This window comes from Mixophyes fleayi, chromosome 10 (genome assembly GCF_038048845.1).
Source record: "Mixophyes fleayi isolate aMixFle1 chromosome 10, aMixFle1.hap1, whole genome shotgun sequence".
NCBI lineage: Eukaryota > Metazoa > Chordata > Amphibia > Anura > Limnodynastidae > Mixophyes > Mixophyes fleayi.
The window spans coordinates 84,900,331-84,917,910 of NC_134411.1; the positions used below are offsets into that span (position 1 = coordinate 84,900,331).

General features: G+C 40.0%; 1 protein-coding gene across 1 annotated transcript in view; it reads right to left on the reverse strand.

The window, feature by feature from the left end:
* The window catches only part of CDH8 (cadherin 8), a 288,359-nt gene that overhangs the window by 247,085 nt on the left and 23,694 nt on the right, over positions 1 to 17,580 (reverse strand). The gene's annotated exons all lie outside the window — the stretch shown is intronic.

Below are 17,580 nucleotides of genomic sequence, written 5' to 3' on the forward strand. Positions count from 1 at the left end.
CTAATTTCAAGTCATTTGCAGTCAATTCAGACCCCCTCACAGGTCACAATATTATTTTCATACACTTTCGGACAAATACTGCAGCGACCTGGCTGGATGGTAAGTGACAGAGCAATGACACAAACACATGGCAGTTCCTAGCACATCTAGGACACATTGCCACACAGCAGTGGCAGAAAAGAAAAATGGGGGTCCGCCCTCCCTCCCACCCCTCGCTATGTTGGATCTTAAAAAGGAATTGAAAGCTCGCGAGATCCGAAATCCGACGACGTCACAATGACGCTTTGCCTCATTTTCAACTTCGAGGGCGCGCAACAGTACCGAGCCGGCTCGGCTAGGTACTCGGATCCCCTAAGTTCGGGTGTGTTCGGTTCTCGAGGAACCGAGCCTGAGCATCTCTAATGAGTAGTCAATAGCTCTGATTTATTTTTTTGTAAAAGAAATATTGTAGGCACAGCCATTTTTCTGATACAAGGATACCTACAGTAAATAAGGGTACTATATATATATATATATATATATATATATATATATATATATATATATATACATATATATATACAAGTTAACCCGTGCATGATACTCATGCATTCTAGTCAAATCAAGCTACTTAAGGGGTTAAAAAGGTTCTTGTCATGCATTTGGGCCTAGCCCAGGCCTCCTCAGGGGAAGAGCGTTACTTCCCGACGCAAGCGCCCTTTTTTAACGTGGTTTTGTCCACATGTCACCACCTCATCATTTTTCTCCATCGCCTCATCCTTCATCTTCATCGCCACATCCTTCATCAAGCTACTCAAGGTGTTAAAAACTCCCCACTGTCACCCCCGGCAACCACCAACCACTCCCAACTGTCACTTCTCCTTCAAGAAATATATAGGTCAGTGTATAACTCTGCCCAGCAGGTGGCGCTGCAGCTTGGTTTTTTTTTTACACACGCCACTAGGCATTTATATAGTAGATATATATATATATATATATATATATATATATATATATATATATATATATATATATATATATATATATGCTGTTGTGCTAAAGAGCCAGACACAAATGTAGTTTCACATGGGGATGATTAATCCGATACCTGACAGAACACATGAACAATAAATGTGAACACATGATGGGCCAGGAAAACATGTAAATAGAGCAGACGGTTGGGGCTTTGACAATCATCATCATCATCATCATCACAATGATCCTTATTTTAAAGTGCAGCTCAGGGCTATGGCTCATGGGCACATCATGCTACTTAGTACTTGCTTAGCGTCAATGTTGCCTGCAGCATTTGCCAATATTACCGTGCTGTATAATGCAATGGAGCTCGATGTGAAAACTCATTGAGTATATAGAACACTACGGGTTAGATTCAATTAGCAGAGCTGTTCTTTAGAACAACACGACCCACGAATTTTGCTCACAGCTCTACGTGTGGGCTGCGTTGTTATAAAAAACAACGCGGCTCATTGAATCTACCCCTAATCCGGGAGAAGGATTCGAGAATTCCATTTGAATGCTCTGTTAACAGAGAGCAGACAAGGTAGAAGGTTTTGTCTACACTTTTAACAGATACTGTCCACGTGTGCAAAACCTGAGACCAGATCATCAGCCAAAGGCAGTCTTTTAGATCTCCTTGATACTGATTTGTAGCAAACAGGACAAGAGATAACCAATCAAGATAAGTTTATCTTTACAATACACTGGATTTTAGAAAGATATCTGAGGATGCCTTGTAATAAAACACAATGTAATAACTCTCAACATTCCAAATTCCTGGCGTTCTGGGCATGGTCATGTCACTAGGGCGTGTCAAGATCTATTGAAGCGCTACATCTTCCCCAACCTCCTTCCCTCTCCCAAACACGCCCCTAGCACTGTCGCTCGACTGTGGCACTTGCTCACCGCTTCTTCCAACGTACCTTCCAACATTCTCAGCAGTGGAGAAAATGTCTTAGCTGTTGGAACAGCGAGACCAACCCACAGAATAGGAACCACCATTCCACTTAAATCGGCAGAAGTATGCGATATATCAAACAGCACAGTAGTTAAAGGACCAATATATCTAAAAATCAAGTTTCTTTTCATAAAATAACTACTAATACCTTTCATATATCACCCATCTAGCTAGAGCTGACTTTGTTTGGTACATTTGGCTATTTAATGTATTCACTCAGCTGACTCCTACTATGAAACTGAATATTGCTGAGGTTTACACATGTGTGTCAAACTATATTGATATTTTCGAGCCAGGCTTACTGCATTCACCTTTGTGACTATGAATGATTGGAGAGTGGGCCTAGTATATAGAGGAAACACCCGTAAAATCAGTTCTTTCTGTGCCTAAGATAAAGAGGACATGACCTATCTGTCCTGCTGCTTTTCCAAAGACCCCTGAGTGGAGGAGGAATAATCTGACATCAGGGAGCCATGATACTGAACAAATAATTTGTCAGGCCTATCATTATGCTACTGGTGATCTGGGGGTATATTTACTAAACTGAAGGTTTGAAAAAGTAGAGATGTTGCCTATAGCAACCAATCAGATTCTAGCTGTCATTTTGTAGAATGTAATAAATAAATGACAGCTAGAATCTGATTGGTTGCTATAGGCAACATCTCCACTTTTCAAACCCGCAGTTTAGTAAATATATTCCCTGGAGTCTATCCACTGGCCCCAATGGTAGAATAAAAGACTACCGTACCGATAGTCATTTTAGGCGAGACTTTAAATGGCTATTGTCAGTCCACCGAGCTCTGGTGGACCTCTTGTAGCCTTGTCACATTTTTATTTGTAGACATATCTGATAATATCATATCTACTATATAAATGCCTAGTGGTGTGTGTGAAAAAAAAAACAAGCTGCAGCGCCACCTGCTGGGCAGAGTTATACACTGACCTATATATTTCTTGAAGGAGAAGTGACAGTTGGGAGTGGTTGGTGGTTGCCGGGGGTGACAGTGGGGAGTTTTTAACACCTTAAGTAGCTTAATGAAGGATGTAGTGATGAAGATGAAGGATGAAGTGATGGAGAAAAATTATGAGGTGGTGACATGTGGACAAAACCACGTTAAAGAAGGGCGCTTGCGTCGGGAAGTAACGCTCTTCCACTGAGGAGGCCTGGGCTAGGCCCAAATGCATGACTAGAACCTTTTCAACACCTTAAGTAGCTTGATTTGACTAGAATGCATGAGTATCATGCACGGGTTAACTTGTTTCTTAATATATGTAATGGGACAATTACCTAAAAAAAAAAAATATTTCACAGGATTAAAGTCATTGCCCATATATTTAAAATGGTCAGTATTTGTTATATCTATGTTCTAAGTGCCTGTAGCTACAATTCTGTATTCTATAAGCCCCCAAAGCAGAATACATCTGTGTTGACATGTACAGTATTTCTAAAGAAGGTTAGTTTTCTAAAGTATACTAACATGTTAGCATAAATTGTATTTTATTAAAAAAGCCTGATGCCAGACAAAACAAACTATGTAAAAAAAATATAATATAATAAACCTATAATATAAATCACTGTCCAACAGCTAAATATTTTGCCTACAACTTATCTAAAGTATCATTATACTCACTATGAGATTAGACCCTACCATTTCACCTGTATATTTTTCTACTGGGTACAGATGATTACCAATTCATGTTGTAGTCAGAGAAAGCACCAAATTCTACCTATAGGAAATGTGTGAATGTTTTTTGACGCTAAAGGGGACTTTTAGAGTAATCACTAACGAGATTAATTATGACTGGGGTCATAAACTTAATTTATGCATGTCATTCTTACTCACAAAAAAACTAAAAAAAATGTCACGACAGCCCAGAAATGCATTTGCATAATGTTTTTGTTGCCTTTCAAAGATTTGTCTAATAGCTGTTATATCAACAGTGACACTGTTTACATCTATAGGAGGACTTTTCAGCGCTTGATTAAATCAAAACTGCTTATTTTCCCAGCAGTAATCAATTAATATTCATCTCCAACAAAAGGATGGCATTCACAGTTAGTGGTAAAGACAATGGTTATATGAAAATAAACAGAAAGGTCTTTATAATTGAATTTCATTGATTCCTACCTTTTATTACTTTTACAGTCTTATTCCAGGCTGGAATAGCAATGCAACTGTGATTTCCGCTAAGTATGGATAATGTTTACATTAGACCTTGTCTGCCAGGCTTGGCCACTTCAAGAACAGAGGTAGTTGCACCCAAAACCCAACACCAATTTACCAGATAGTATAACACCGATTGTCATGTTTTTATATTGTGTTCATAGCGACTGGTTGTAATACATACTTGAAGCAATTGCGGAGACTCAACATGCCGTCCGGGGAAAATGACGTTGTGTTAAATAGCGACAGTGAGATTGTTGGTATTCAGGGTGGCGTAGTTGTTAGCACTTCTGCCCCACAGCACTGGGGTCATGAGTTCAATTCTCGACCATGGCCTTATCTGTGAGGAGTTTGTATGCTCTCCCTGTGTTTGCGTGGGTTTCCTCCGGGTGCTCCGGTTTCCTCCCATACTCCAAAAACATATTGGTAGGTTAATTGGCCGCTAACAAGTTGACCCTAGTCTGTCTGTCTGTTTGTGTGTTAGGGAATTTAGACTGTAAGCCCCAATGGGGCAGGAACTGATGTGAGTGAGTCCTCTGTACAGCGCTGCGTAATTAGTGGCGCTATATAAATAAATAGTGATGATGATGATGATATTCATGTGGTGATTTAAGGAATCGCTGTGTGTACCATGTAGAATGGTTTTTAAAAAAACCATCAAGAATTACTCCTGTATAACTGCAGTAATAGGTAAGAAAATCTTGATGCTCAAGTGATAGGTCAGTCATTTCTCATCGTTCAGGGGGAGGGAAAGGGACTCAAGAGTTTTCTTGGGCTAAAAGACAAGACAAATTGCAAGGTCATCAAAATTGCACCCGGGCTGAAAGAATACCTACAACGCCTGTGTTCACTTGGGAACAAAGGTCTTGAGTCTAAATAATTGTAAAACTACCTTTCCCAGATGTAGTGCATAATGTTCAGTAATACTTTGACTCGGAAATCTCCAATGGACATTATTTTATTTATGACCGCAGGACCACTTTAAGCTCTATTCATATTAAATCTTTTTTTTTCTCTTTTTCCTCAATGTGCTGTAACTGGTATAAGCCTCTATATGGTCTCCACGGACATTCAAGGCATACAAAAAAAAAAAATCACACTGAGGCTGCTGAAGAGAAAAAAAATTCTCTTCACATGTAAAAATGGCTCAACAATACAATAAAGGTTTACACTGACCAAAATATACAATTCGGTAGCAATTAAAAGTGTGCAGTTGCTGCTATAGGACAGGGGTCCCTCTAGAGGAGGCTGCAATATTTCGGATGCAAATGTAAACAGTAGCGCAAAATTACGGCCTAATGTGCATTTCTATTTGCAATAAACTTAAGGTAATGGCTGCCAGGGTATATTTACTAAAGTGCGGGTTTGAAAAAGTGGATATGTTGCCTATAGCAACCAATCAGATTTTAGCTGTCATTTTGTAGAATGCACTAAATAAATGAAAGCTAGAATCTGATTGGTTGCTATAGACAACATCTCCACTTTTCCAAACCCACAGTTTAGTAAATCTAGCCCTTAAAGTTTTGCAAATTAATTCTAACTTTTACACATTACACCAACCTAAACTTTCCAGATGGGTCGGGAAGAGCACCACTGTTATACAGAACGGAACTGGTTTTCACTGGGAGTGGGGGGTGGGGTGTAATTTTTGTAGGCCTCAGGCCTCGAGGGAGTTCTGCCCTGTGCTGACCAGAAAGGCTGCAGCACATTACGGTCAACAGACATATGTGAATGAAGCACAAGGTTTACAACACACGCTTCTATAGAAGTGGAGCGTGACACGCGGCCTGCACGACCAGTTTTTGCCCCACACAGGAAGCAGAACAGAGACAAGGACACTCAAGACTGTTGCAGCCTGAGTGTCCCGGCGTTCCCCTGTATCTGTCTTGCATTATCCCTTGCCTCACTGTGAGACCCAGCATTCTTCAGTGAAGTCAGTCTGGTAGCCAATCGAAATGAAGGATCGTCACTCTGAATCACTGCCTGAGTGTCCTTGCAAAACCCTAGAGCTTAGACTGGCGAGAGACAACAATGAGCTTATACAGCAATCTGCAATGATACAGAAGCGAAAGGGGATAGGAGGATGAGTTATGGGTCATGGGTCATGGGTCATGGGTAAAGGGTTATGGGTCATGGTTCTCACCCTCTATATGGGATGGCCACTTTCCCTCTAGTAGTGCACCTGCCTGTCATACACACATTTCTGTCCCCATGGAGACTTCTTAACGATCTTGAGAGGTATGGTATAACTGAGGTATGACATAACTGCATAAATATCACTCTTTTCCTGTAGTAAATTCTATGTATTTTACATGTTTGAGCAACTATCATTGGTGCAGTGGCGCAGTGTCTACAGGGGTCAGAGTTGAGGTCCCCCGATGTCCCCCTGACACGCTCACTCCCCACTGATGCCATGCTTAGAGGAGCCCTGCTTTCCTCTTTTGAGGAAAGAGTGGGGGACCAGAGAGGTAAGAATGTCCTCACCGGACACTAACCAAATTTTGGCATATGTTTGCACAAGTTTCACAGACTCTTACAAACATATAACTAAACCATACTAGAAACAAATATGTGTGAAAGGACCAAACATTTTTTTCTCAGTCTAACTGTCTAATTGAGACAAACTGTTCTAAAATTATGATGTTGATTTTCAGAATCTCCCCTAATTCATTTTCTGCTATAAAGAAGGTATTTGCTACGGCCGGCCTGAACACGGTTAAGACTCTTTGTTTGATTAACACATTCTTGAAAATGGAGAATATAAATTTACTAGGAATTATTGACGCAATGGAGCCTCTATGAATTCGGCACTGAAAGGACATCAGTGTTAAAAAGTTTAATCCATTTCTTAATTGATATAACTAAAATTATGTGACATGAGTCTGAGTGATGTCAGTAGTTTCTAGTGAACTGAAGAATATAGGTTCATGTCACAAAATGGCTGTCGACAGGGGCAGTTTAACAAAGTAGCAAAAGGGCTGTTCCTATTCTCTTTCTTATAGGGGCAGGGTTAATTCAGTGTGAGGTGCCACCAAACACCACCTGCAAATCTCTATGGGACATAAGGAAAATCGAGAGGAGATACAGCTTTAACATTGCCTCTAATGGTCTCCGTGGACTGTTCCGGAAGCACATTGCGCTGAATTGAATCTTCCTCCCCTAATGTTTTCTTCAGCTAAGATTTTGCCTTACACCTCCGTTTTTTCACTAGTTTCCAGTCTTCTATAATTCTAGAGGAGCCTACAATGGCTGACCCCATTGCATATAGTTGGCACAATGGAGGTAGCCATATTGTAGGTGAAAGGCATTCTTTTAACAATATAATGGAAAATATGCTCTCTAATCATTTTCTTCTGGTGGATTTCAAGAGGTTAAATAACACTGCAGCCGTGGGCAGTGTTAACAAAAATGATTTTGCGGCAATTAAACCCAACTAAATTTTAATGGGTGGAGTTCAATTTTAATACTTTTTGCGAAGAATGAGGTCGGTAATGCAGCCAAAGTATCAAACGTTAATTACTTTAAAAGCAAATAATTAACTTCTATTCAATTGATCCAAACCCTACATAAAACCACGTATGCTGTAGACCAGTGACTGATGTAGTGTTCACTACATGGTTTCCCAGTTATCTTGCGGCTGAATGCAGCTGAGTGCAGCTTCCAAATATAGCTATTTCTATAATGGACAAAAAAAAAAGATTGAGATCTTTAATGTGAAATGTTCATGACTCAAATTGAATGTGATGTGTCTGCTCTCTGGTTAAAGTAATGAAATGGATTTAAAGTTGCAATCTCATGTAATGTGCTTTCTTTCTTTTCTTTTTTTTTTTTACACTTTTGTAGTAATTGCTAGCTTCTTTCTGGAATGTTCTTAGACTAGCTTCTCTGGCGGTGGTGGAAGTAAAATTCCCAGCATGCCATCCCGGCCTGCGGCTGGCATGGATTGTTGGGAATAGTAGTTCCACCACAGCTATAGAGCATACTTGCACACTCTGCTGGAATGTCCGGGAGAATCCTGAATTCCGGGTTGGTCTCCCGGACTCCCATGTAAGCAGGCCATTCTCCCGTATACAGCCCACTTCCTGGTGAAGTGGGCTGGACGGGGGACTCCAAGACGTGAATTGTGATGAATTGCGTCATTTTGACCCCATCACATAGAAATGCTACAATTGAACAAATTTGTAGTGCAGGGGCGCACACAGGGGGGGTTTCTGGATCTCCAGAAACACCTCTCCTCCGCGAACGATCGGGCGCTAAATATTGCCCCTACACAACAGCACTGTACTGAACAGCAGCCGGTTGCGTATTGTACTACAATACAGCACTGCCGCGGACGCTTCTTTGACAGCGCCACGGCTGCTTTACAGTACAGCATCGCTATAATTTTAGACAGTGCTTGGCTGCTCTCTAACTCTTCCTATCCCCATAATATACATGGGCAATGCTGCGTGCACTACTGTTAGGTGCCCGCAGGTCTCCCGTTTCAAGCAGAGCTGTGTGAAGCGGGGGCAAAGTCCAGCCACCTCAATTATACAGTGCGCCAGGCTTGGAGGGGGGTTTCCAGGCACTAGGAACCCCCTCCCCCTTGGTTTGCCTATGCCCAGTGATGGGCAACAGTCAGACCAAGAGCAGCATGCGACCCTCTGTGCCTTCTCCTGTCAGATTGTTTTGTTATAGCTTGTAACACTTGTTTAAAATGCCTGTTGATATGTTATTACAGAGAGGTGTCCCTTTAATTGATTAAATTAAAGAGCTGCCTCTCCACTTCTGGCACAAGCCTACAGTGCCTAACGCTAAATCCGGATTTTGTTCTTTAATTCGATATTTACTTATTATGCTTACAAATTAATTGAACGTTGAAACTTCGACAAAAGAAAATCAACTTTATTTTTTAAAGGTTACAAAAGTTAGTGACCGAACAGAACCGTACCTGCAAACAAGGACTCATGCAGACACCCAATTGTGGCGTAAATGTAACTTTGTGATAACGAATAACTAAACCCAGGCCTCCCAAAGATTCATATAACAAGTCAAAACATTTCAACTAATATTAGCTTTTGAGTTGGCTATTTTCCATACCTCTATTGTGAGTCTCTAAAATATGTCCCCAGGACTCTTAAAAGGGATTAAACAAATTGACTTCTCTGCTCAGCAGTACAGCTAAGGGAATGCTAAACACTTTCAAGATAGTCCAAGAATTATTATAGTCGTTCATTGTGTTTTATTTGCCCTTATACCTTGCAAAATAAAATAAGCAACAAATTACATTTTGGCAACGGGGAGTTTAACCGTTTCCCATATGAGCCGTCCCCAAAACAGGTAGATAAATAAAACTACAATGTATAACAATAAGGCAAACGTTGATCACACATAACAATATTTCTATAATGAAATAAATCATCAGGTATTTCTCTGCAGTCTCGCTGCATTAGTTTTGGAGCGTTCCGTTCTTCTGGGGATAAAGTACATTTACTCTGAACCAACAATTCTGTTTACAGCCCTTATTTGAGTTTTAATTGTGTCTTACATTGCTTTATTTTAGCTCGTTGTTCTGTTTGAAGACTTTTATCCCATTGAGATTAAAGGGGGGAAAAAAATTAAATAAAAGCTGCATATTGGAAAGATTTGATTACTTGTAGGAAATCCCTTTCTCCCTGTTATTTTTAAACTTCACTTGGGTGAAGGTACAAAACATTAAAAGAAGGAAATTAATTGTGTATATTCTATAAAACTATTTTTATAATTACGCTTTACAAGATGCAGAAAATGTTACTAGCAATAGAGGGATATGAATGAGATAATTGCTTAGGTTTTAGTGCACCAAAAAAAGGTGAATTCAGATAAAGAGTTTAGTTTTTGCTTGTTGGCTGCTGATTGCTGCCATAAACTCTGGACTTGCTTTTCCCAAGGACAGATCTTTTAACAAAATTGTTAAAATGACAAAGCTTTGCACAGAGATATAATTCTATATATAAAATCATGGCAAGGCTCATTTGTACAAATAAAATACATTAGCGACCCCAGAATTGTTCAGAACAATGTATAGTCAGCCTATTTAGCAGAAGACAAGTAAAGGGCATTGTATCCAAGTTTTCCTTTGACAGACTAGTGGCAACCGGCAAATTGATGGATGCTGCTGTTAAAATGTACTTGTGAAAAAAAATCTTTTGTTAACAATGATATTACACATTGCTTCATGTGTTTGTAGAGTTACATGAGCTCTTTTTAGACATAGAGACAGTAATTTTATTTTACTTTTTTTCTCTCCTTTCTTTCTTGGGGGCAGAACTAGGGGACGGTACAAAGGGAATTTGCTATGGGTGCATAATTACAAAGCTGTGTTGTTTAGAGGAAGCCAACCCGGGATTGGGCAATGACGGTCCAACTGGCTTTCTGAGCTGAGCTATAACACCAATCACGGTCCAGCTCCCATTACTCCTTATAGCTCTCCACTATTCGCGGTAAATCGCGTCATTTTGGCTCCGTCCCCGGGACAAAACCGACATATTGTTGCGGGGCGTGGAAAAAATGTCGCAATTCGCCGAGAAAGAAGATCCGTGAAGTGTCTGCTGCTTCATGGTAAACTGCTCATGTGACCTCTGTGATGACATCTTTTTGTAAACACACCCACCATTGTAAAAGTTTATAAATTAGCCTACATTAATTCAAGAGCTCTCTCTCTCCTAGAAATCAGGAAAGACCAGGTTGTATGCAGTCTATATGCTGAGAACTTTATAACTCTGTCAGTGGAATTGTAACTAGTAAATCTCTTTATATCGCAATGGATGGACAATATATATTTATTTTCAAAATGAGTTCAACAATTGCCTATGTGACTGTTGGTTTTGAAAAACATATATAATGTACCAACCTTCCACCTAACCCGTTCTCCCCTCTCTCCTCCAGGTCCATTTTCTCTCTCATATACGTCAACTGGCTCCCATTGTGCCTGAGTTTCGTTTACCCTCCCTTGGGATGTAAGCTCGTTTGAGCAGGACCCTCTTCCCTCCTGTGTCCATACCTGTTCTTCTGCTCCGTATTTACTAATTTAGCCTGCCTGGAGCTTCTGAAGTTTTGGTATTTTTTTGTTTATTGTTCAGTATTGTTTTACCCTGTATAGTCTACTGTTTGTACAGTGTACAGCGCTGCGGAACTCTTGTGGCGCCTACCAAATAAAGGATAATAATAACAATAATAATAATAATAATAATAATAATAGTAACAATAGCTGTAGGCATCAAAGGAAAAGTAGAAGACGAAAAACAGATAAAGAGGTATTAACAAGTAAACGAAAAAAGAGTGGTAAGATGAGTTTGAACTTATTTTGATTTTTGTTTCTGAACATATAGTTTTACTTTACCTTACGCTTTGGAAGCAAACCCTTTCTTAGTCTATTCTGTAGTGCCCAGATGGGTCATTTTATGAGTAGCACTTGGAGTTTGTTTCAAACTAACAACAACAAAAAATACATCATTACACGTTACATTCTGAACAGTGTCTGGTTTTTGTTCATTACCAATTCAACAAGGACTTTTACAAAAGCCCCTAAGCTTGATAAACAGACCCGGAGAAAGTCTTACATGAACCATCAAAATGTAGTTTCCAGATGACTATTAACAGGTGGAACAGTTGCACTTATCAAATATCTGGATTAGTCCAGGAAAGCGACAGCAATGTTAAACCAATCAGCGCCATAAGGTGTCTTTCAACTTAGCGATGTCTCATACATATGTCCCCCGTCTTTATAGGCACTACTGCATCTGCTCCGGGTTCTGTGCCAAGAAGTGGCAGTTCCACAGCCTCGTTTGAATATTATAAAATAATACTGTGCGAAGCTTTACTCTTAAATGACCATACAACCGAAAAAAAATGTAATTTGCATTATATAGCTAGAATATTAGTAATATTAGCAGAACTGTGGTAGAGAAAAAAAAAACATGAAATAAAAATGTTGGAACTTTACTGTGTCTGACCGGAGCAGGCTCTCTCCCAAATTGTGCGGTGAACTGTTCCGGCCACACGTGGGAATGAGACAATCTTAGGATTAGTGGCCTTTTAAGGAAGACTATCAAAAAAACATGGATTTCCTGCTCAGTTTAGGTGGTCGCCATAATTCTCTTTACAAATGAATATGCTCAGTACTAATAATGTTTCAACATTATTATTCTGTCACAGTCCCACCTTTCCTTTCATTATATTATTAAGAATATCATACTGAAAGAGCAATCCCACCTTCAGTTGACTTTTGTCATCTTCCATGCACCCTCCAGTAAATTTTTTTACTAAATATAGGGCGTCATCGTTCTGTCTTCCAACTATAGTATTCAGGAATGTGTATATATATTTTTTTTCGTCCTACAGAGTTATGATTTTTTCTTGCCCTGGGTTAATGGCACAGCTCCCTGCATCGGCTAAAATGATATCCAGAAAACAGCTTTGTGTCCTGTTCCAGGCAATGTTCATAGCATATGTTGTTTTATGCCATAAACATTTTGTATCATCATCAACATTTATTTATAAAGAGCCAGCAAATTCCGTAGCGCTTTACAATTGGGAACAAACATTAATAAGACAATACTGGGTAATACATACAGACAGAGAGGTAAGAGAACCCTGCTCGCAAGCTTACAATCTATGGGACAATGGGAGTTTGAAACACAAGGGCATGTGCTACATCATATTGCACAATGGACCAGCCAGACTGCAAAGGTAAAAGTACTGAGTGGGCTGTGTGTGTTGCAATGTTGGTCAGAGGGTTGTTGTCTTGCGTTAGTTGTGTAGAGGATGGTAATAGTGTAATCTAGGGAGATTAAGATGGTGGTTGAGGAATATCATAACCTTGTCTGAAGAGGTAGGTTTTCAGTGAACGCTTGAAGGTTTGAAGACTAGAGGAAAGTCTTATTGTGCGAGGGAGGGAATTCCACAAAGTGGGTGCAGCCCGGAAAAAATTCAGAGAATAGGAGGATGTGATGAGAGTGGAGGAGAGACGTAGATCTTGTGCAGAACGGAGGTGTCAATTTCGGAGATATTTTGAGACAAGTGAGGAAATGTAGGTCGGTGCAATTTTATTGACGGCCTTATATGTTAGTAGAAGAATTTTATATTGGATTCGTTGAAATACAGGCAGCCAATGTAGAGACTGAAAGGGTGGCTTTTTTTTAAAATGTTTTTACAGTTGGGTTTTATTTTATTTTATTGTGCTTTTATGGTGCTTTGAAACCAAACTGTAGCACAATTCCCTTTTACATATAATGGTTGGGGGGCTACAAGGGTAGTAAGCGTTTCCTATCGTACAAGGGTCATCTTTACTACATCCACGCTCTCTTCTTTTACACGGAAGAAGCAAAGCTTAAAGACGATTTGCCGCCACAGTACCAAGCATCGGATTCCTGCGGCTCCAATAATGTTTACTATTTGTAGCGTTCAGTATAAACTTTCAGGCTACGCAGGGAAAGAGAAACTGAGACAGACATATTTTTTCATTAAACTGCAAAAAACAGCCTCCCATTTTCCTACTTTATTGTCAGCTTCATTTTGAATTCTGTTATTGTCTACTGCAAGAGAACAGTGACATTTGATTCACCACAGATTTCCAAGCACATCTGCCATGAAGTTGTAATGCATGCAGAGGAGCTAAAGAACATACAGTAGCATATATCAAGTAAAAGTTCCTTCTAACTAATCAAGTCCATGGGGACACTCTGCTGTGTCATAAGACATATCATTCCACAGCTGAATAAGATTGTCAGTCACAGCGAGCCAGACTGCGGTAGAGCTATTGTCAGCAGTCAGCAGAATGGCAGTGTTTAAAAGTAGATTGGGGCATGTTTTAAAAACAGCTAAGCCACCCTCGCACGTCCTGCTTTTGCTAGACGTAAATGGTCTCCCTGTAACATTTCAATTTGCCAGTCGGAGGTAACAGATTGCTGATAGCTTAAAGGAACATAAGGAGTATTTTTATGGTATAATTCTGGACAGTTAAGGGATACCCAGAAGCTTAGCAGATTTGGCTATTTGCTTACAGTGAGGTTTTTAAATACTTTATTTTTTGTATGGCGATAAAAGGAATTGTTCTGTTCCCGAGACATCGGTGGCAGCTACTAAAGTAAACCGTTAGTCAAGCTGGAATAAGGCCATCTAAACTGGATTAATGACTGAAATGCAAAGATAGATAACAGACCTACACACATACTGACTCGAACAGGAGGGAGAAAATTGCTACGGGAAGGTGTAGCACACTGCAAAAAATTGGGTGTTGCATATTAACTATGGGTATGGCTTATACATTCTGGTGGCTAGTATACAAAACAGATTTATTGGTGACTAGTATACCAAACTGCCTGACATGCCTTGTAGCGAGTACACAAAGCGAGGCTTGTGGCTAGGCACAAAGCAGACTATGAAATCCTGTTAGTTGGTAAACAATGCAGACCACAATAAAGATTTGTTGGTGGCTAGTAAGTAAAGCAGACCCCACATGCTTTCTAGCTAGTATGCAAATCTAATACTCTGGCTAGGGCACAAATCAGACTCAGCTAGTAAACAATACAGACCCCAATTGCTGGTGGCTAGTATACAAAGCAGACCTCAAACCTCGACCCCATTACTTACCAGTCCCTTCTCTGTCTTCTCCATTGCTGGAATACCAAAACCTTGTATCAAAATCCAAAGTACATGCTTTATGGCCATGAAATAGTATTAAAATGCAATGTTTTGGCAGCTTTAACACCATGACAACAAGTTTTTAATCTCAGCTGTAAAACATAATTGAGCTACACATAAGTATTTATGTAATAATCTCTTACTGTAATCACCCTCTGTCTTTATAGCATCACACAACAATCTGTCTATAACAGTTTCTCAACTCTCTGCTAAAGTACCCCCAATAGGCCATGTTTTAAGGATTTCCTTAATCATACGCAGGTGAATTAATCTAATTGACTTAGCCAGATATGTTCCCATCTGTTATCACAAATATATTCTCGAAACGCGGCCTGATGGAGAGGGCTGAGAAACTCCAGTATAGAAGACTCTTAAAAAGTCAAAATAAACTATTGTACATCATCTCCTGCACTGTATTCAATGCACTGTGGCTAAGGACATGATGTATACATGTACATGAAAATTAGATATCAGCCGGAGACGGAGTAGACAAAGTGAAAAAAAATTAATAACTAAAACCATACTTGCCAACTTTTTTCAGATGGCTTCCGGGAGCTGCGGGAGGGAGGTGGGCGTGTAGGGGGCGGGGCTACAGAAATCACATCATTTAGCCCCGCCCCGTGATGTAATGACACAAATTGTGCCATTTTACAGCAGGGGGCGGGGCCAAACTCCGCGATTCCCGGTGAATCGCGGCGTTTGAACAAAATTCTGCCCACTTCACTAGGAAGTGGGCAGATCAGGGAGATTGCCACACTCTCCCGGGAGTCCGGGAGACTCTCGCGAAATGCGGGAGTCTCCCGGATATTGCGGGAGAGTTGGCAAGTATGACTAAAACGTGGACTATAGCAACAAAAACCCTATACAATATGTAATCTACAACATAACTAAAAATCCATATACACCAACGACACCATTTAACCTGTATGCATTCTCACTATACATTATTTTACATTACACTGTTTTTTTTAAAAAAATCACAGTAGACCTTAGAAAAATGACATAAGACTCCAAAATGTTTCCCCTCTTTTCTATAGAATGATATTCAGTGTGAACAGCTTACAGCTTAGCTAATGCTTCCCAGATGGACAGACTAGCTTCATATTTTTCACGATCAGTGCTACCAATCCTTGATAATAATCTCCACTGACGATCTTATCAAAATGTATTGACAAACAGCACGTTGTTATATAATTTAAAAAAAAGTATAAAAAATTGTAATTAGTAGCATTGAGAGGAAAAGGGGAGAGGGAGTAGAAATCTGGGGGGGGGGGGGGTTGGGTGCATAATCCTATTTAAACCCCATTGGTGTGATGACTGCTAGGTGAAATGTTCTGTCACAGGTTGTCATATTTTTTCTGATATTTTTTTTTTTTTTACTGATGGGCAATAATGTGAATATTTTAGTTGACTGACTGCCGGTACATGCACTCACGGTTGGCTGTGCCTGTTTTTTCTGCATGAGATTCTTAGAGGCCGTGGTAGTCGCCTGTAAAATGTAAAAGTGTTCGGTTTGAAGCCCGCTTTCAGTGAGCAAGGAACCAAATAACCGTACCCCAACACTGGACCCCCCCTTTCTGCCACTATCCGCCAGAGACCATGTGACTCTTTGCTGGGTCATCTTGTGACTTTGGCTCTGTTGTAATCTCTGCATCAGTGTAATTCTGAAACTAAGACTACACACTCACACATTATCCAATGACACAGCCATATATGTTCCAAATCTCTGTATTGGAACAACTGCTATTACGTCAGCCCTTTCATTTTCCTAACTTGTTACTATATATTTAACCTGGATAATTAATATGTCAATTCATTGATTAGGTTAGCAAAATGCTTGTTAGCATAACATATGTCAGGTTTTTTTTATTTGTTTGTTTTAGATTTTGTTTGTGTTATAAAAATCTTCCAATAAAAAAAACCCCACATGATTAAAAACAAAAAAGACTACACACACACTGATGTTTTACTATTGTTTATAATGCTAGTAAAAGCATTTTAGAGGTCCTTGTAGTCATACCTCTTAACTGTCCCGACTTTCAGGCGGACAGTTCCAACGTTAGGGGTCTGTCCCGCTATCCTGCCTAGGGATATGTTTGTCCCCAAGGGTGGGAATATTGGGGGCAGGGAGATAGCTAGTGGGCAGCCTTGCGCTTTACAGCGTGAATTGACCACTCCCCCATAGAAACATGGCCACGCCCTCTGTCCCGCTGACGGAGACTTGCATGTTTGGAAGTATGTTCTCTGTCTGTGGTTGTATGTTAACGAATTTAGACTGTAAGCCCCAATGGGGCAGGGACTGATGTGAGTTCTCTGTACAGCGCTGCGGAATTAGTGGCGCTATATAAATATATGATAATAATATGTTGTAGGCTTTCTGAAGCAAAAGATACAATAAGTGGAGTGCCAAAAATATTACCGCAAATTGACCAAAATGCCAATGAGTATGGTAATATTTGAAACAATGGTTACAGCGTCAGACCCGTTTGTTTACATGAATTAGAGACCTGTAAAATGCACTTAAAACGCAGATGTTGTTATAAGCCCCAAGTTAGTTTGTATGCAGCACAGAACAAGAAAATTAAGTGACATTAATTTGTGCTCACTTGTTCATTTTAAATATTCATTTCTATGCATTCCGTGTGCAAACTTTGCTAGTTTTTACCTTTGCCCCACAGAACGTGGACTTACTTGGAATACAAGACCTTTCGCGGTAACAAGTACAGAAGTTGAAGTCTTGCCACTTTCACATTGTTACTGCTTTGGGAAGTGTGCATTTAAGGACTGTCACTATCACAG